The sequence below is a fragment of the Mycteria americana genome, chromosome 2, assembly GCF_035582795.1.
Source record: "Mycteria americana isolate JAX WOST 10 ecotype Jacksonville Zoo and Gardens chromosome 2, USCA_MyAme_1.0, whole genome shotgun sequence".
In the NCBI taxonomy this organism is placed as follows: domain Eukaryota; kingdom Metazoa; phylum Chordata; class Aves; order Ciconiiformes; family Ciconiidae; genus Mycteria; species Mycteria americana.
This window is the reverse complement of record NC_134366.1, coordinates 152,738,893-152,760,359: the sequence shown is the minus strand read 5'-3', so window position 1 is coordinate 152,760,359 and position 21,467 is coordinate 152,738,893. Positions and strand designations below refer to the sequence as shown.

General features: G+C 44.6%; 1 long non-coding RNA gene across 1 annotated transcript; it reads right to left on the bottom strand.

The window, feature by feature from the left end:
* Window positions 1–3,027: 3,027 nt before the first annotated feature.
* Window positions 3,028–21,195, bottom strand: LOC142406325 (uncharacterized). Its single transcript, XR_012774545.1, has 3 exons — window positions 20,774–21,195; window positions 19,370–19,488; window positions 3,028–3,317 (listed from the first exon to the last, which is right to left on the bottom strand). It is a non-coding gene; the product is annotated as an uncharacterized LOC142406325 (long non-coding RNA).
* Window positions 21,196–21,467: the final 272 nt, after the last annotated feature.

The following is a 21,467-nucleotide window of genomic DNA, read 5'->3' as shown; positions in this document are numbered from 1 at the left end:
TTGAGCTACGAGAGTGATGTGGAAATCATATATTCTGTAAGGACTTTCCCCTTAAAGGCAAGCTCACAGCATAAAAGGTCTCCCAGGCTCTGCGGAGGGCTGGCAGCAGTTTCTGAGTGACGGCCAAAAATATGTTCTTGCAGCAGTGTTTCCACATTGATGGCACTACAACAGAGGCAGCTCCGCTAGAGACGGAGCAGGCAAACCCACGCTTTGGCAGGATGGAGAGATCTGCCTGCCTAGACGTAAGGGTAGCTGTCATCTTTGCTGTTTTATTTGTCTTTGCCTAAGGCAGTGATAGGAATTATGTTCATACGGCAAATAAAAATAGCCCTAGTAAAAATATCCTAGGTCTTTATCCTCTGGTCTTTATACTCACACTTTCATCTTACCCAAGAGTTATCCGCATTGCTTTGGAAAGCTGGTACTCTCTGAACACAGTACAAACCCTGCATAGTGCTGGGTGCTAGCAAGGCGACTAATAACTGGGTAGTTGCAAGAGCTGCAGAGAGGCAAGGAGAAGAGAAACCCCCTGAAGTTTCCACTGTTTCAGCCTTGCTTTAGCTGCCATGGATTTAGCACCCTTTTTAGCTGGGGCCAGGAAGAGGTTTCAAATGACTCGTGCAAATGGACTAAAGTTTCAGGGTAGCACATGCCCGGGAGGACATTCTCTTCTACCTAGCTAATTCCCAAAATATAATTGGCAGGCAACGGCTGAGCCGAGGGAGCCTCTCGCATGTACAGTGCTTTACCCTGCCCGTTGACCTAGTTGTTAACGCAGGGAGTCACACACAATGCCAAGCCTGTTAAGTGACTGCAGATTTCTTTGCGCAAACAAGCAAGCAAGAAATTAAAGAAAAGCTTCGGCCATGCCGATAAGCTTGTAGGGGCACATAGGGCTTGCTTGTTTGGTTTGGGATTTGGTTTGGCCTTTCTTTGAACCCAGTTAAGATGGAAAGCTGTAGTAAGCTTTAGTGCAGGGCACGAGGCTGGAGGAGGCTGACCCGCAGCTCCCCAGCCATTTGGGGCTTGCAAGAGCCTACACAGCATCAGTCCTGCTCTGTATGTCACGTCCTCTGATGCCCTGGAAGTGTTTGCTCTGTTGTACTGGTGTCTTAGTCAGAGAGATAAAAGGAAAGACTGAAACCGTCTGTGTTATAACACATCCTAGTCAAAGGCATCACAAGGTTCCTGTGAGACAATCGGCGTCAGTGACGTTTCCATGCCTGCCTACCCGTGATTTCCATATCACTGAACATTAAAGACACTTTGATGAAGATGAACATTAAAGGGACCTGAATTTCAGAGGAAGAGTGCATAGCAGTTTCTGATCAGTTCCTCTGTAAGGACTACATTGTCCTTAAAGGATCAGCTATGAACTTACAAGTGCTGGTCTAAATCCTTTTCACTTCTAAAACCACACAAATACAAAAATTGTCCTGTGCTTGCAAATACAGCTTGTATTAGCCGTATGTGTTTTAGGACCATGCCATGTAAGTATTTTGGGATGGCATTTAAAAATAATTTCAGTAATATTCAGAAAATTCTTTTCAGTAATAAAACTTTCTTTTCAGCGTCAGGCATGGTCCGCAAAGCGTAGGAGCTTATGGTAATTTATGGTGATGCTGGAGAAGCAAGGCTTGCTCCTTGAGGAAGCCCTTGTTTGTAGCCTGTAACACAGATATGCAGAAACTGGTTTTATGTTCTGTTTTGAAAGATTACTTGTGAACGCTTTAAGAACTGAGGACAGGATTTATGATGCAGTGAGAAGACGGTTCTTTGCTCAGCAGTGTTACTGCCCAAAGAGCCAGTCCACTTTACTGGGTCATTTGTGCCCTGACCTTTTTCAGAATATTTTCATCAGGGTATTTTCTTATTTAAAATATATCTTCAGGCAGAGGGAAGTGGCCCTATAATTTTATTTTATTACAAAGAAGTCCCATGAATATCCCTTCACAGTTTGGCTATACCTATGAGGTGAGTGCTGTGTATGCCCCATGGGACTGGGTAGAGGACTACAACACATGGATAACATTCAGGGCAGTGATGCTTTAGATGTATAGCTACGAAAAGCCGGAGGCAAATAAGGCTGATCTGCATACAAAATGTTCTCTTAATGAAACGGCAGATGAAGGAAGGCAGATCTTGCTCTGTTACAGCTACATTTTTCAGGATCCTAAAGAAGATCACAGGCTCTGTCCGCAACATTTTTTGTGAGAAATGAGTGCTCTAGAAACCATTCTTCCTATAAAAGATGCCAGTGTGGATGGAACCATGGAAAGAATCTCCGCATCACCAGCAGGACAAAGGACCCGCACAGAACTGCTTTTTATTTGTAATATATTACACTGTGTAAATGTTAATGGGCCACGGGTGCTAGAGCCAAACCTTCTGGACCAGCTCCAACGACTGCAGGTGTTACCATGGTAGTGCCTCCACCAGCTTCGAAGCAAAGTCTTCTACTTGAGCAGCTGCACCGTGCTGGCTCGTGTTCAGAGCCTGGGGCCTCAACTCAGTCCCACAGACCTACTTTTCCTACACAACTAATTATTATCCTCTCATGCCCTTGCAACACAATTGCACAACCACAGCAAAAGTTTGTGCTCTCCATGACAGTGCTGTCAACAAAAGGTCTCTTTGCACGGCTTTCGGGTCATCTTCTCGGAGCTCTGTACTGGAACGAGGTCCGCAGGGAAGTGGTCATGGCCCCAAGCCTGTCGGTGGTCAAGAAGCATTTGGACAATGCTCATAAACCATGTATAGTTTAACTTTTAGGTTGCCCTGTGTAGAGTCAGGAGTTGGACTCAATGATCCTCACGGGTTCCTCCCAACTCAGGATATTGTGCGATTCTATGATTCGAGTGTTTTCTACTTTTCCCACTTCCCAATATGTGACTACAAGAATATTAGTGCAACAGTTTGGTGAAAACTTTAAGATCCCTGGGTGCAAGAAATAACAATAGAATAGGACTTAGGCTTTTTTTTTAGCTTTTAATCATACACAAAATACCAAATAATATTGCATACTACTATGCAATAGAAGTATCATCTGTTAGAGAAGGACAAACAAAGAAGCTAATATGCAAACTCAAAGCTGTCCTCCAGTGTGTGTTACAATGGCTGGTCGGATTTTTACAATCTGCCTCCTCTGCTCTTGTCACTTTATTCTGCTTTGAAAGTCTCTACTCAGTTGTAAGCGTTACTAACTGATCAATGGCCTGCTAGAGCCTGGATGCGAACTGTTTGCAGGATGAGCCCCAAAGTGCCAGCAGCGGCAGCTGGCCGGGGGCTGGCAGTGGGAAGAGATGTCCCTCCATCTGTAAAGAAAATCATAAGGCATGAATAGTGAATCAAACCAGAGCTATTGCACTATCTTATGCAATGTTTTTAAAAGGGCATTTATTGTAATATGTTGTGAATATGGAAATATCTTTCTTTTTTTTCCCCTGGAGATGTGTATTAAAATATATAAAAACATTTGTGGCTTGTTGTATTTTTTAATTTGCAGAGTTTATTCCTAGAGCAGGGCTTTTTACACTGTGATCCTCTTCAGTACAAGATCTAACTAGAGGGTACTTACTCTGCACCTTCAGTGATGAAGGCGGCACCATTTGTTTTATGGGAGGAGGCAACTGCAAGGTTTAGGTTTCTTCCTAACAGCTTGGTAGCTGCATTACAAATAAGACCACCACTTATATCGCCCATATTTACATAGTCTAAATATCACCAAAGAATGCAGGCTGCAAGAATCTGGGCCTAAAAGCATCACCGAAGTTGCTTTATCTCCCTTCTTGCAATGCATAAGAAAAGCCCAGTTGTGGTAAAATGCTTTGCTGCAAATCACGTTTTAAGCACAATTAACATTCAAGTTACTAATCTGGAAATGATTCAAAGAAGGATTTCTGTCCTAGGGTTCTTTGAATTAATTCTTTGCGCATCATCTGTAAGCATTACATCCTCAGTACTGGTCTCGTATATGTACGAAATTGTGATTGCCCCATCATGAACCAAAGAAATGCTTTCATACAACGTAGAGGATTGAGATGATACTCGTTATCAGATTGGTACTGATTGTGGATACCACTGAAATAGCTTTTATTAAATTAACCACCTCAGGAAACAGGTAATATATGATTGGACTTATCAAAATGAGTTATTTCTCCATGATCTATTTGTAACCTGATGGCTTGCAAGAGATGAAGCTGAAAAATAAGACAATTATATCTTACATAATTGTGTTGAAAGACACGTAGATGTGGTGCTTAGGGACATGGTTTAGTGGTGGACATGGCAGTGCTAGGTTAATGGTTGGACTTGATGATCTTAAAGGTCTTTTCCAACCTAAATGATTCACTGATTCTATGAAAAGAATATTCAAATATGAGCATTACTTGAGGGTCCAGCGACTTGCATGCCTATGCCACACTAACTAGTAAAGAAGGCTTAGAAGCTTTAAGTATCTGCAACAGGGTATGGACTTTTTACTGTTAGGAAACGTGCCCAAGTCCAGCCCAGGTTAGAAATGACTTGGGCTCATTACGTGGTAGATACTGAGTTGTGTGTTAATCACTCACACTCTAGTTGCCGGTATCCATGTGTCATGGATCATCACTAAAACCTGAAGGATCAGCTGGAGGCCAAGGGTTAGGCCTCCATGGAATTTATCATTTCTCATTACAAATATCTCTGGATTGGAGAAGAAGCATGGGGTTTCCCTCTGCAGATAAACAGGAGGCAGTGGTTCCCAAAAGACTGAACTAGTCAACAGCGGCAAGATTATATCAACTTAAAAATGCAACAGTCCAAACACTAAAGCAGGATAAAGCGGCCTGTGTACCATGCAAGGAGGTTAAAAATATGCGTAGTGTGCTGTTACTGGTGGTCACCAAATGGGGAGATTATTTTTTATTAACTCTTTTGGAATGAATATTCTCTTTGTTGTTGTTTGTTGCATTTGCAAGGGGGTTTTGTTCCCAGATATTTCTCAGCCCTGTAGTGCTTGTGTAAGTAGTCTTCCCCAAATGTGGTCCTAGCTCTATGCAATGATTAAGAGTGTTTTCAGGCTGCTTGACTTGCTAGTTGTTCTTGTCAGTCACCTTCCAGCTTTCCAAACATGCATGTTCTTCTCGTGATTTCTAGACACAGTGTCTCCTGCAGCCCCCAGTTTTGCTAAGCTTCCCCTGGCTGGTAGGGCATTTCCTTGAGAGCGAAGACTCACAGACTTCAAGAGGAAGATTTCCGGCTAACCCCTGGAGAAGCACTTTCCACTTGTCAATGTCTTTCATCACCCTCCCAGCTCTGAGAGGTGGTGGTGATCTCCCCCTTGTCATCCAAGAGCAGCGAGAAGGAAAGTGGTCTCTTGAGAGTGCACTCCAGCGCCGCCTAAGATGCCTCCAAACGTGCGCCTGCATTTTCTGTTTCATTGACAATGTTGTCTCACACATTTTTGGGATGAGAGAACGACAAGTCAAGGCAGAGACCTTTCCCACCAGGGCGAAAGGGGCAGGACTCGTAGACAAAACCCTAGCAAACTCTTTCACTGCTTTCAAAGCAAGTGATGACACAGTTGAAAAAAAAAATTGACCCATTTAAGATAAATCCTGTTTACTTTGCTTGCATGAATAGAGTTGCTAATGTTAGCAGGAGGAAGATGAGCAGAATGTGGCACTACTCACTTCCCTCTGCATTTGAATTTTCTGTAACGCATGCATTTTTCACTTAGAAGTTGACAGACCTTTTCAAAAAGAACTTTTTTTTTCCCCTAAAAACCAGAAAACCCATAGATGATAGGCTGGCAGTAGTGCCCAGCATGGAATAATTACCCCTGTCACACAGTTAAGAGTATACAGAAAGATCTGCAGGATCCGTGTGATGTACGTACAGGAATGAACAGGCTCTGGACTTGTGCATTTGACTGTCAGACCACTGCAGCAGTGATGCTGTTGGTACTGGGGGCCTTCAAACGGGTGGCCTGTCAACATGCTTTTGAGTCCCTAATTGTATGCAACCAAGTTTGATCTTCGCCTTTAGGAAACTGTGTTTGTGTACCTGCTGCTCTTTCTCTCTCAGGGTTGGCCCTTAACTCTTAAGATTTGTAGCTTGTAATTTCTTTTTCCAGGCTCAGCCTTTCTGTGGTCATCAAAAATGGGGAAGGAAATCCCTTTTTAATTTTTTTGCCATTAAGATCCCTGATCTTGTTTAGGACTTTAGCCACTGTTGGCTCAAGAATGTGGGGCAACGTCCTGGATCAGACATAACATTGTTGGAAGTGAAACAATAGCAACAGATATCATCTGCTCAGGATACTGTGTCAGTTCTATCCCCTGGCTTTGCTATTGCCAGTCAAATATGCAGAACCAATAGGAAAGTTAGCAAAGCAAAGCAACGAGGGCTGGGTTATTTTTATTACACTCCATTTCCTCACAGATGGCCAAAATAGTCAGTACCCTCCATATCTGATCAGCTCAAAATGCAAGTGAAAGCTGAACATGGAGGGAGCATCAGGCAAGGCTCGGGCAGAGTCTTCTGGTTAACACCCCATCCTCTTTGTCATGCCGCATTTTCAGTAGCAAGAACATACAACCCAGTGTGCACATTCAAACCAGAAGACATAGGGCTAAGCCAGAAGATCTCAATTAGTGTTAACACCTCCAAAACCCCAAGGCAAGACCCCAGGGAAGACATTGTGCAGGGCAGCAGGGTCACGCACAGCCAGGAGGCACCCGGGAGCAGCGGGATCTGCAGCTGGGGCCCAGCCAGGTCACTGCGGAGCTGGAGGATCACGCTGCTCAGAGCTGCTGAGCTGAGCCCAGCCTTCAGCCCTGGGCAGTCCTCGGGGGTCCCTGGCCCTTTCCCAGCCACAGTGTCCTGCCGGGCCCGTGCCTCTGCTGCTCACCTCCCCGCAGAGAGCTCCCAGGCCAGGGGACAGCAAAGCGCCCAGCCCCTGCAAGCTCAACCATTGCAAGGAGAGAGATGGTCTTATTTGAGGAGCTATTACTGGTACACGTAAGCATGCTGTGGTGGCTGCTCCCTGTCTACTTACCCTGCATCTGCTCATGAAAAACACCACTGAAACTAGTCTTCGGCCATTAACTTTGCCTGGCGCGCCAAGACTGGGATTTGGGTTTTTTTGTTAAAGACAGTTTTCCAAAGGGGCAGATAATTGCTGTTCATTCTTGAAATTAAAAAGAAAGAAAAAACCTTTCTTGTTATATATAATTTTCTTGCATAAATTAGAATTTGTTTGCCCTTTTCTCCACTGGCTGGAAGGGTGGGGCAGGGACCCAGCACGGCACCTGGGAGGCTGCTGCAGTCCCATGGCTGAGCTGGACGCTCATATCAGCTCAGGTGCCGCTGGAGCTGGAGGGACAGGTGGCTGCCCAGGTGTCATCTATCGCAGGAAAGAAATGCCTAAAGCAGCATGTACTTACAGTTACCACCTCCCAGATGGTCCTTTACTCAGGACATCCCAATATTTTTCTAGTTGTGGAGCAGGGCTTTGGGCTTAGGTTTACTCTGAGAAGCTGAAGAAATGTTTACCATTTTCTGTAATAGAAGTGGAGTTTGAATGAATGATTATAATAATATCTAGGGACCGTGTTTCTCAGATTTTACCACATGTAAACACAATCATACGCGTAATCAATGTCAATGACTTCCATTCAGTTCTCAGACAAAGTTTGCTTTTAAATACCACACCAGATTTGACACGGTGTCCTGGTGTCGGCTGGAGTAGAGTTAATTTTCTTCCTAGTAGCTGGTATAGTGCTGTGGTTTGGATTTAGGATGAGAATAATGTTGATAACACACTGATGTTTTAGTTGTTGCTGAGCAGTGCTTACACTAAGTCAAGGCCTTTTCAGCTTCTCATACTGCCCTGCCAGCGAGTAGGCTGGGGGTGCACAAGAAGCTGGGAGGGGCCACAGCCAGGACAGCTGACCCCAACTGACCAAAGGGATATTCCAGACCATATGGCATCATGCTGAACAAAAAAATATGGGGGAGACTTGGCCAGGGGGGCACGGCCACTGCTCGGGAACTGGCCGGGCATTGGTCAGCAGGTGGTGAGCCATTGCATTGTGCATCATTTGTTTTGTATATTCTTTTATCATTATTAGTATTAGTATTTTTCCTTCCTTTTCTGTCTTATTAGATTGTCTTTATCTCAACCCACGAGTTTTACCGTTTTTTTCCCATTCTCTCCCCCATCCCCCTGGGGGGAGTGAGCGAACGGCTGTGTGGTGCTTAGCTGCCTGCAGGGTTAAACCACAACAAATGGCCAATGATAAATGGAATGCAATTAGTTCTACTATTTGCTTTGATGATATGCTAAATTATTTCTTACAACAGACCATTTATTATCCAAAGCTAATGGTTATATTCTTGTATTTAACAAGTCTAATATATCGTAAACCATGGCAAACTGATAAGTTTCAAATTGAGATACTAAAGTCTAGAAAAAAAGTCATTCCATGAGTGAGTTTCATCTAATAAATCCTTGTCAATGCCCAAGTCGACATTTTCACAAAGAAATCTTAAACTTTACGAATTTTGTATGTATTTCTCATCATTACATAAATAAAAAAATCTTAATTATGCTGCCTCTTAGTGATTTACAGTCACTTAACGAATATATAATCTTAAGGAAAATGTCTGAATTTAAATGTTCTTATGGCATTTTTAACATAATGCCTCTTCTAATTGTTAACAAGACAAGTATCACCTTTTTTTTCCTGAAATTTATCATGAGCTCATCATGGTAATTGCAAATTAATGAAGAGAGTGTAGTCCCTGAGAATACAAATATGTGATCTTATGAATTGTTAGCCCTTAAACTGCAACATTGCTTGCCATGGAGCTTACTCAGCTGCTCTGCACTCTGAATTTCCATTATCACCCCTTTCCTTCAGTATATGCCTTCTTCATGTGGACCTAATCCAGCTGAGGAATGTAAATGCCTTACAAAATAAAAAGCTGAAAACAGGTAGCAGCAGAGCGCCTGATCCCAGAAGTCATATTTTGGCAGAAAACATAAGTGCCTGGACTTAAGGAAAATGACTTGCCCAAATTTTACCATTTCTGCAAGGTATTAAAGCTACCTTGTGAATGTCAGGCTTTGGTATTTAGATACCTGTTGAAATTCCATAGCGGCAAAAGCAGGGCTTACATAAAATACCAGATCTCCAAGACTGTGGAAAGTCTTCCTGTAGAGTTAACTGCTACAGTGGAAAGAATATTGAGTTTTTTAATGTGCCACACTACACTAACAGGCTCAGGTCTTTAAAAAAAAAAAGGAGCAACACAAAATTACCACAGGGACTTTAAAAATTCAACTGTAACATTTATTAAAAAATAATTTCTTCATATTTTTCACCCCTATTCAAATTTCCTCCTATCATCAAAGGACAAGGCTGTCCCACCTTGATTTGTTTTATTCCAGGTTTTGAAATAATGCAGGCACAGCAAATTCTGGTTGTTATTTAGAGAAAATTCTTTCCTTTTATAACATGAGGGGTTACAGAAGGGGGCATTTAATTCCCCTTTCTGTGGTTACCTTACTGACAACAAGCCAGGCCCTGGGCCACCTATACCAGGGTGCTCTGCCCCAATTCCGCCCCCCATCTGCCCCCTCCCAAACCCCACTTTGCTCTCCCAGTCCTTCCTCCCCTCCCTCTTCCACCCATGCCTGGCTGCAGCCCCACCAGGCATATCTCTAGTCTTACACTCTTCTGCAATTCCCCTAATGTTCCTTCTTCCTTCTATTCATCTAATTCCTCAGGGATCTTTTATCATCCTAGTACCTTTCCCCATTTTCTGAGCTCCATGTTTTCTTGCTCCTTGTTGTGCAGGGGACTCTTCTTCTCAATAGTTCAATCCCTCTGAAGATGATAGGAAGAGGTGATCACTAGGGAGAAAGGCAAACTCAGAAAATGTACCAGTGTTTCGTGATGAATACTGAAAAACACCTCAAATACCTCATTGTTCTCAGTAAAATCTTAAAAATTAGCAACCATGGATTGTCCCTTCTGCCAAGGACTACGTAGAAATGGAGATGTAAGGGCATCTTAGCATTTTTCCTGAGAAAAAAAAGAAACGGACTAGACATTCAAATCATCCTTCTTATTCTGCTGTCCATACAATGTGTTCATAAACCTTGAATAAAAACGGCAACCGCAACAGGAAGATTTGACATGGGTAATCCCACTTGCAGGACCACAGCTAAGACGCTGCTGTGTTTGGTACCCTTTAATATAAAGCTCTGTCTCATTACTGTCTCTGTAAGCTGTCTAGTCAGAAGAATATTCCCATCATCCAGATGACATCCTGTCTCCAGCCAACCTTTGGGCTGGGATAACATTTCCTTGAGGTTCTCTGTCTAGATAAAAGAACCCTCAACAAACTCCACATGACTGGGCTAGGGCTGCCTAAACAGCAAGCTCTGTTCCAGTGCTGCAAAACTCTGTAGTACGTATTCATCACCCCTGCATTTATCACAGCAAGACTCATAAAGATTTTTGACAGATGATCCATGACTCCTAAATTTCAGTTTTCCAACAGAAATACCAGAAAGTGGCAGACAGCTGCTTCTTTTTCAGTTTGAGGGAAGGCTGCTTAGTAGCAGTCTATCACTGCAACAAAGACAATCCATCATATTCACTATACCTTCCCCTCGGCTCTGGTCGGATACAGCTCTGTGATTTTAGCTCTCCAAAGTCTTTGCATTTCTCCAGGGTAGCACCTGTTGTCTTCTAGGGAGTCACGTTAAAATTCCCACCTGCAGCAGGTCTGGTCTTCATCTTCTTCTTCCAAGTGAAAAGGATTTATTTAGCAAATAGAGTCCTCTTCTTTTGGTGGGAGGGCACTGGATAAAACTCACATTCTGCTCATCATTTTTTTCTGCAACAGAGTGGCCGCTTGCACCGAGATGAGGCGTCAGCAGGAGCTCAGCGATCATCTGCTCTGTTCAGCTGGACAGCAATGGCTTGGACCAGCTGCAGCACTGCCTCCTCCCTGGCCAGCCCTTGGCAGGCTACCGTGGGCAAGAGGTGTTAGGGGATATGGGGAGAACCTGGGGCTGTGGAGGAGGGAGACGGAGATGTGATAGTGTGAGCTAGGATTTCTGCAGTATGAAAAGTAAGGTGCAAATCATGGGAAGCAGACATGGTTACTGCTGACATCCATGGAGCAAACTGCCTTTTCCGACCACAACCTTGATGAGCTTCTATGGGACAGCGACACCACAAAGCCGTGGGGCCCACGTAACGTTTCCGTTCACCAGAGTCCCATATGGGAGATTTAAATCACACGTTCACATGGCATCCTTAATGACCCAATGAGTGAAGTATAAAATAAAGGTAATAATAAAGTGCTGCAGTGAAATCCCTTAGGACACTGATGAGAAAGCACGCAGCTCTGCTTCCCGCAAGACGGGTGCTGATTTCTTCCGATGGAGGTACCACGCTGTCACTGCGGCTGCTTGCTTTAGCGCAAGATGCCAGCTGCATGATACCATTAGCATTCCTCATCAGCCGCAGCTTATGTCTCTCTCTGTGCACAATGTTGGAAAACCAGGTCATTCTCTTGGCTCATCCTCCTCTGATAACTCGTCTTTTCTTCCACCGCCGGGAAGCTGAGGATGGTGTAATTAGTTTTCACTAATGTTCAGCTCTATGTGCAACTGCTCTTGGCTCAAGCCAAAAATGAAGTTTTCACATAGTTTCATGCCCTAATAGGAGGGAAACTTGAGACAAATTTGAGAGGTACGCATTTTCTTTGTGTTCTAATGATTCAGCTGATATTTTGCAAAAGACCACAAAGAATACTAATGACATGTTAAGCTTCCAGTACTCACAGAACAGAGAATAAATGAGTGAGATTCCAATGAAAATACGAAGTTATATACCTACCCATGCCAGATAACAACTGGTACTGCAAGGCTGTCATAATGAGCAACCCAAAATCATGCCCTTAAGCAGAAAAACTGCCTGAAGTTGTATTTAACTGCTTGGGGTTTGCAGGCAGATCAGAATCCTAATATTCCAAAGAAGCTGCAGGGGAAAATAAAAAGGAAAAAGTCAACCCAAACCCCAGACCAGAAGTTCAGATTTTCATAATAAGACAGTGGAAATGATGGCTTTTAAACCTGCAAGGAATAAATTTTGAGAGGACTGTATGGAGCATGGTACAGAGAGTTAAAACAACAAACTTTACTAAAGGTCAAGTGATTTTGTGCTGTGGGTAAATACATAAACATAAATGCCCATGAAGAATTATCTGGATGGTACAGTGGAGCTTGCATATTGGCAGGGTAACTGCATCAGTAATAAAAGCTGCATTAATGTGCTTGAGTGATGCCCTGAAAGTGTCACTGTAATGGCAGTCACAGCATCAACTGAAGCAACTAAGCTGTAAGAGGAGGAGCTATGAGCTACAGAGACTCCTTGCCAAGAATGTGCTTAGAATTTAACATGCTGGAACACTATTAAAAATAACATGATTTAAATAATAATAATAAAAACCCTGCAATATTAGTATCCACTACAATAACTGCAAAATCAACCACATTATATGCAGTATTTCAGGAAATAAAATATGAAGCAGAGAATGCATTAATGAATGAATTGAATTAATTCAATTAATGAATTCATGTCCCCCCATCACCAGGTGGGCTCTTTGGAAAGAAGCACACCAAGTTTCAGGGAACTAAATTGTGTTTTGTATACCTTGAAGGGCTGGGAAAGATCAGAGGGACTCTGAAATTGCAGTTGGAATCGGTGACCCTGGAAAAATTTAAATTCCTCTTTTGCAGTGATTTAGGTTAAGAAGTCCTAAACATGGGGTATAAGCTGTCCAAACCTCTGCAAACAAATATGGATCTGTTCATTCAATTAGGTGAAAGTTACAACTCACTAGGGGAAAAATATCAACCAGAAAAGTTTGAAGATGGAGTTAGTGGGAATACTTGTGCTTCTAAGGAGAGAGAAACATTTTCCAAAAAATTCATACTCAGGCATAGGTGATCCTAGCTGCCCAAATTCAGCAGATTAATTTTACAGAAGCTTCAGATACATTAATTTTACTATCGCCATTATTGAAACAGGATTTGGCCCAAAAGGCCACACTGCAGTTAAACTTGTCATAACAACTTTAGATATAATAGAAGCTCAAGTTCGAGGTATACTTCAGATGTGTGGTGCTAATTGGAGATCATAGAATCATAGAATCGTTCAGGTTGGAAAAGACCTTTAAAATCATCAAGTCCAACCATTAACCTAGCACTGCCAAGTCCATCACTAAACCATGTTCCTAAGCACTACATCTACACGTCTTTTAAATACCTCCAGGGATGGTGACTCCACCACTTCCCTGGGCAGCCTGTTCCAAGGCTTGACAACCCTTTCGGTGAAGAAATTTTTCCTACTATCCCATCTAAACCTCCCCTGGTGCAACTTGAGGCCATTTCCTCTTGTCCTATTGCTTGTTACCTGGGAGAAGAGACCAACACCCACCTTGCTACAACCTCCTTTCAGGTAGTTGCAGAGAGCGATAAGGTCTCCCCTGAGGCTCCTTTTCTCCAGACTAAACAACCCCAGTTCCCTCAGCCGTTCCTCATAAGACTTCTGCTCTAGACCCTTCACCAGCTTCGTTGCCCTTCTCTGGACACGCTCCAGCACCTCAACGTCTTTCTTGTAGCGAGGGGCCCAAATCTGAACACAGCATTCGAGGTGCGGCCTCACCAGTGCCAAGTACAGGGGCACGATCACTTCCCTAGTCCTGCTGGCCACGCTATTTCTGATACAAGCCAGGATGCTATTGGCCTTCTTGGCCACCTGGGCACACTGCTGGCTCATATTCAGCCGGCTGTCAACCAACACCCCCAGGTCCTTCTCTGCCGGGCAGCTTTCCAGCCACTCTTCCCGAAGTCTGCAGCATTGCACAGGGTTGTTGTGACCCAAGTGCAGGACCCAGCACTTAGCCTTGTTAAACCTCATACAGTTGGCCTCAGCCCATCAATCCAGCCTGTCCAGGTCCCTCTGTAGAGACTTCCTACCCTCAAGCAGATCAACACTCCCACACAACTTGGTGTCATCTGCAAACTTACTGAGGGTGCACTCAATCCCCTCATCCAGATCATTGATAAAGATATTAAACAGAACTGGCCCCAATACTGAGCCCTGGGGAACACCACTTGTGACCGGCCGCCAACTGGGTTTAACTCCATTCACCACAGCTCTCTGGACCTGGCCATCCAGCCAGTTTTTACCCAGCAAAGAGTACGCCCATCCAAGGCATGAGCAGCCCGTTTCCCCAGGAGAATGCTGTGGGAGATGGTGTCAAAGGCTTTACTAAAGTCCAGGCAGACAACATCCACAGCCTTTCCCTCATCCACTAAGCGGGTCACCTTGTCACAGAAGGAGATCAGGTTAGTCAAGCAGGACCTGCCTTTCATAACCCGTGCTGACTGGACCTGATCACTTGGTTGTTCTGCATGTGCCGTGTGATGGCACTCAAGATGATCTGCTCCATAACCTTCCCCAGCACCGAGATCAGACTGACAGGCCTGCAGTTCCCTGGATCCTCCTTCCAGCCCTTCTTGTAGATGGGCATCACATTTGCTAACCTCCAGTCAACTGGGACCTCCCCGGTTAGCCAGGACTGCTGACAGAGGATCAAAAGTGGCTCGGTGAGCATTTCTGCCAGCTCCCTCAGTACCCTTGGGTGGATCCCATCTGGCCCCATAGACTTGTGTGTGTCTAAGTGGTGTAGCAGGTTGCTAACCATTTTTCTTGGATTATGGGGGCTTCATTCTGCTCCCTGTCCCTGTCTTCCAGCTCAGGGGGCTGGGTACCCGGAGAACAACTGGTCTTACTATTAAAGACTGAGACAAAGAAGGCATGAAGTACCTCAGCCTTTTCCTCATCCTTTGTCACTATGTTTCCTCCCACATCCAATAAAGGATGGAGATTTTCCTTAGCCCTCCTTTTGTTGCTAATATATTTATAGAAACATTTTTTTATTGTCTTTTACGGCAGTAGCCAGATTAAGTTCTAGTTGGGCTTTGGCCCTTCTAGTTTTCTCCCTGCATAACCTTACGACACCTTTGTAGTCCTCCTGAGTTGCCTGCCCCTTCTTCCAAAAGTTGTAAACTCTCCTTTTTTTCCTGAGTTCCAGCCAAAGCTCTCTGTTCAGCCAGGCTGGTCTTCTTCCCCACCGGCTTGTCTTTTGGCACATGGGGATGGCCTGCTCCTATGCCTTTAATACTTCCTTCTTGAAGAATGTCCAGCCTTCCTGGACTCCTTTGCTCTTCAGGACTGACTCCGAAGGGACTCTGTCAACCAGGCTCCTAAACAGGTCAAAGTCTGCCCTCCGGAAGTCTAAGGTAGCAGTTCTGCTGACTCCCCTCCTTACTTCTCCAAGAATCAAAAACTCTATCATTTCAGGATTACTATGCCCAAGACGGCCTCCAACTGTCACATCACCCACAAGTCCTTCTCTGTTCACAAACAACAGGTCCAGCAGGACTCCTTCCTTAGTTGGCTCACTCACCAGCTGTGTCAGGAAGTTATCTGCCCCACACTTCAGGAACCTCCTAGACTGTTTTCCTCTCTGCTGTATTGTATTTCCAGAAGACATCTGGTAAGTTGAAGTCCCCCATAAGAACAAGGGCTAGCAATTGTGAGACTTGTCCCAGCTGCTTATCAAATATATCATCTGCCTCTTCATCCTGGTTGGGTGGTCTATAACAGACTCTCGCCATGATATCTGTCTTGTTGGCCTTTCCCCTGATTCTTAGCCATAAACACTCAACCGTATTGTCACCATCATTAAGCTCTAGACAATGAAAACACTCCCTACAGGGCTGCCCCGCTGCCTCTCCTTCCTTGCCAATCCCTTCTGATGAGTTTATAGCCATCCACCGCAGTGCTCCCAGTCGTGCAAGTCATCCCACCATGTTTCTGTGATGGCAACTATATCATAGTTTTCCTGCTGCACAATGGCTTCCAGCTCCACCTGTTTGTTGCCCATGCTGCGTGCATTGATGTAGATGCACTTCAGTTGGGCTATTGATCCCGCCACCTTTTTGGGGGGAGAAGCCCCAATTCCTATGTGACCATTCTCAGGCACTTCCGTGGTTTCTAACACATCTATAACCCTTGCATCTTTGCTGCCGCATGGATCTCCATCCCCTACCTCCACTAAGATGGCAGACTGAAGGACCTCGCTAGCACAGTCTCTCAAACATTGGCGTGCTGCCCTCAGGCTTATCTCTAGCGAGTCTGGTTTCATCCCTTTTCCCCTTCAAATCTAATTTAAAGCTCTTTCAATGAGCCCTGCTAGCTTCTGTGCAAAGATCCTTTTCCCCCTTTGAGATAGGTGTACCCCATCTGCTGCCAGCAGGCCTGGTGTCATGTAGACCAACCCATGATCCAAAAACTGCAAATTCTGCTGGTCACACCAGGCTTGGAGCCAGGTTTTGATCTGCTGGCTCTTCCTGATTCTTCCCTCATCATTCCCTGCAAATGGAAGGACAGAGGAGAACACTACTTGTGCTCCTGATCCCTTAACCAGTCATCCCAAGGCCCTGAAGTCTCTCTTGATTGCCCTCAGACTTCTCATTGCAACTTATCACTGCCTACCTGAAAAATCAATAATGGATAATAATCTGAGGGCCGTACCAGGGTAGGAAGTTTTCTCTTCACATCTTTTACCCGGGCCGCAGGGAGGCAGCAGACCTCCCTAAAAAGTGGGTCCAGTCTGCATATTGGGCCTTCTGTTCCCCTCAGAAAGGAGTGTCCTATGACCAGTCTTTTTCTCTTTATGGAAGCAGTTTTGATGCAGGGCATAGGCTGACTTAACCTCGGCGACACCTCCAAGCTAGATGAACCATCGTCCTCGTCATTGTTCGGTTCCACTTGCAGAGCCTCGCACCTATTGTGCAAGGGCACCTGGGAAGGTGGGGTAGTCACAGAGGAGACGCGCCTGCTGCGTCGGGCAGGAACTTGTCACCATTTCAATAGTCCTTATTTAATACCTCAGATATTTAGTTCATAGGCATTTTCTTTTAGTCTCTGTCCATCCAGTCTAGATTTTTTGGAGGTGAAAACATTCTAGCATTGGACTGATAGGAGACTGCAGCTGTAAAAAGCAAAACTGGGCCTATGATATATTGCTGGATACCCCTAAAACAGGATGAATTTTCTCTTGCTCTTTCCTTCTACCTTTGATTTTGTAGAACAACCCCAACTTAATTTTACTTACTTGTGATATCTTTATATAGTGTTTTGAGCGGGTGCTGCCATTAATTTTCCATGTGTGACATCATCCCATGGGCATCTATAGAAGTTAAGTCAGTCAAAATAATGCTGGTATATACACCGTTTTTAACCTTTCCTTTGTGTAAATGACCTAGCATGAGTATGAGATCTATTGTGTAACTATTCTGTGTATAAATTACACTTAAAATTACTCTTCTTCTGAAGCCAAACTAATCCATACTAGGAAGTTGGGACCTTCTTTCTGCCCCAGTTGTTCTGATCCAGCAAACGATTCAGTAAATATAGGTGAGAGGTGACTGCTCCATGTGAGTGAAGGCAGAGATGTTTTTCCTCCCACCACCTCTGGGCTTTTAATAATTATGAATCATTCCTTCAGCTGGTTATCAGTATTTCTGTCAACTGGACAGGAACAGTGATAGCTCCAAACTATGCAGCAATGAAAAAGGTCTGAAGATCAGAGTATCAATTGGTATTATTTCCGCAAGGTCCTATTTATACAGGTCATTTTACTAAAAAGAGAGACTACTTGAAATCTAGTATTTCTACAGCATTGTGGGCACGAGGGATCTAGAGCTGTCATAGCCTTCATTTTCCTTTTCTTGTGCCTCTGCCCTGTGCACAGGCATTCCTGCCCCGAGCAGCTCAGACAGAAATGCAATTTAGGCTGATTCTTTCCTCCCACTGCGACGGCTGGGTGCTCTGGCTGGATGGCTACAGATTGTTAGCTATAACTGGCACTCAGTGCCACTGCGTGTTAAGAGGAGCCAGGAGAGGGACCATATTGTCAAGTTCAAGCATTCAGAAATCTAAGCAACCTTTTCCCTACATCCAAAGGTGGATTGTTATTTGTATTTGTTTTCTGTTGCGCTGAGTTTTCAGTAGCTAGGGACATTTTATTCTCAATGGAAGATGAAATTCCTGTGTAATCACATAATTCCCACACCTGAGGCTTTAAGAAAAAACACTGACTGCTGTAGGAGTTGGCAGCAGTGGGGGAAGAGGAAGAGGAGATGGAGGAGGAAATAATCTCATTCTCTCACCTGCAGGAGCGGAATCCAACCCTGCTGCTGACGCCTGGTGATAGAGGGTGCATCAGAGAGGGAGAGGAAATGGGAGAACCAGAGGAGAGAAGAGGTAGCCCGTAGGAAGACATAAAGAGAAGGAAATACTTGGCATTAGCAGGGAAGGTCATTGGCCTATGCATCCTTCAGACATCTGTCCAAACCAATTTGAAGCTCCTGACCGCTGGGTTGCCTCACCAGTGAGTATTTTTTGCACTCCAAAAGATGAGGTGGGGAAGGGTGTCTTTCCTGCTCCAATTTATCTGCATCATAGAGATAACACCTGATTTTGTCTACATTCAACTGGGAACCATGCTGAAAAGAAAATGTGGAGGCAAAAAAAAAAAGGAAATGCGGTGGAAGTGCATCACAGTTTGAAGTAAGGGGAACTCAGGGCTGGATGTATTTTGTGCTCTGCTGCCTTTTTATCTTTGGAGAACAAAACATGAATTGTTACTCTAGTAATCTATGAAATATATTGTGTGTATGGAGCCATACGAGGTTAGGAATCCAAGTATTAAAACTGAGTGTAGAGAAATGTTAATGAGGCAGAAGGAAATTTTATGTTAGCTTTTTTACATTTTGCCTCTCCAGACAACACAGGACTGCTATTTTGTGTAGCACTACACTAAAAATACATATACATTGAGCTGTGGCATCAGCTTTCTAGTTCTGCATTAATATCACCAGCCGTAGTGGAAACACTGTATAAAGCATTCATCCATCAATTTTTTCTCATTTTGTGTATAGTGACTACACAGTTCAGTCTTGTACTCTCTCAGTGTGCCACTCTTTTTTTTTTCCAGTAGATTTGAGAGGATGAAGTTTATGTTTCTGTTTTCAAGTGTTGCTTCCTCCATATGAGCAGGAAATCCTCCCTCCCTCCATACGTTTTTAAAATAGCTGACAGTGCCCCCAATTAATTGCATATCAAACTGAAGTTCTTCTTCCTGTCCTACGTGACTGTCCTCCTCTCTTAAATAGTCCATCTGTTTTCTTATTCCCGCAACGAATATTAAAAACATCTCCTACCTACAAAAACAAAAACTCCTCTGGGAAGATGAATGTAGATGCGGTGGCAGTAACTGATGTGGCAGTTACATCACTCATATATCGCTGGGATATCTTCAGATATTACCATCAGGAGACATCTAAGAGCACAGATAAAATACATAGTTCTACATAGAACTGGTATTGACTTATTCTTCCCCTTTTCCCTGCTGGATCACTTTTTGGCTGCACCTAAACGGCTCTAAACTAGTCAAGTCCTTTTCCTAGTTTAAATCCCTTCCAAAAATGTGTTTTAAAAAATCTACCTTCCCAAAGAATACAGCTTTCTGGATTGCTCCTCTGCATATATAACTTTTGTCCTCCCCTCTAAGCCTTCATCCTTTCTTTGCCTGTTAATGATTCACATTTATTGTGCTGTGCCCAACCTCTGCCCAATCTCTCTTCCTATCTCCCTGCACCTTTTTTTGTTTTGCTTGGTTTGGGTTTGGTGGGTTTTTTTAATATACTCTGATTCCTCCTCCTGTGCTTGCATTCTGGAATAGGAACCCAAACGAACAGGTAAGTCATGGATGAAGGGTACGATACAGAACATACCTGAGAAAACAGCCGTGTAAACCACTGCATTTTTAGTCCTCAGTGCAGGGTTTGTTGCAAGTATATGTGAGAGGTCTTCTGACTTTCTTATCAATGTGCCTGCTTTTATTGACTTCATCCATAACCTACTAGCACTGTTATCAGGAAATACGAGACAGTGTAATGAGACTGCATATATTTGTCAGTTCACTTCCTCCTCATTTAAAATGATTTGCAAAAGAGAAGGTGACAACAGATGAAAAGAGTAAACAAACTCCATCCCTGCATGCTGTGGAACCTTAGTCTTGTTTTATTTCTAATGAGATGACAGGTGCGTATCTATTCACCACTTTTCTAAATTCTCTCTGCTGTAAGACTAAACAAACCCAGCTTTGCTTTGGAAAAAAAATATCCAAACTGTACTAACATACATTTTAAGAAGACAATGAATGTGCCCCGAGATGAACAATTGCTTTCCAGAACAAGTATATCTTTTGGTGGGTCTCGGTGAACTGGATAACTACATATTTTAGTGTCCAGAAAAAATTGTGACTACTAGAATGAGTTTTTAAAAAAACAGCTCTGTGTGGTTTGGTAAAGTTGACATGGCAAACTGGGGCAGGCAGATCAGAGTTCATCCTCAGCTCCACCGTGGAACAGTTTTGTGACCTTTAACTGAGGCACCTGATCTTCAGGTGGCTCTGTTCCACTTGCAGCTGAGCTGCGCTTCCTCACAAAGGTGTTATGGAAGTATTACAGGCTTTGGGATGTGCTGAAGATGTCCCAGTGCTTCAGTAAAACTCTGTGAAATACATGGGTCAGCTAAATCCTTCAGTTTATGTATTTACTTACAGGAGTCTTGAACGCCCGAAATTCATGAAAGACTGAGGCTGCCAGGTACGCAGTACGATTAGTCTCCTCCGTGAGCGTTATTAACAGCTTATCAGTGCTCAGTGAACCAGCGTGAGTTAGCAGGCTGTCGTTAACTTGGTGAACAAGGCTTCTGCCTGGCCAAAACAACCTGGTTTCTTCCCCCCCTGCTCAAAGCTGTAGTGACACAGGATGGGTCTTGGTTTTGTGGAAGCCATTACTGAAACACAGATTCAAGTTACCAGGTGAACTCACATATGGGTAACTGCCTGCCCTGGATCCTGAGGGAGGCCTTTAGTGGAGGCCTTTAGTTGAGCCCTACGTGGTCCCTGCCCTGCCTTCTCTCAGGAAGTACAAAAAGACCCCGGCGTCTCCTGCAGCACCCACGGAGCCAGACAGGGAGAGCAGCCCGCCGGAGACAGCAGCCCGCCGGAGACACCAGCCTCGCCGGGCGGGTCACATCCGCCGGGAGGGTCGCGTCCCCCGGGCCAGGCCCAGGCCCAGCCCCGCCTCGCCCCGCCCCGCCCGCACCTGCGCCCGGCCCGGCCCCGGCAACAGCGCGGCGCCTGCCGCACCGCCTCCATTTTGGGCGGCGGGGCCCGGGGTGGCCGCGGCGGCCGCGCTGTCCTCCTGCCCGCCGGCGGCGCTCGGCGCATGTCCGCTCCGCGCCTCTCCG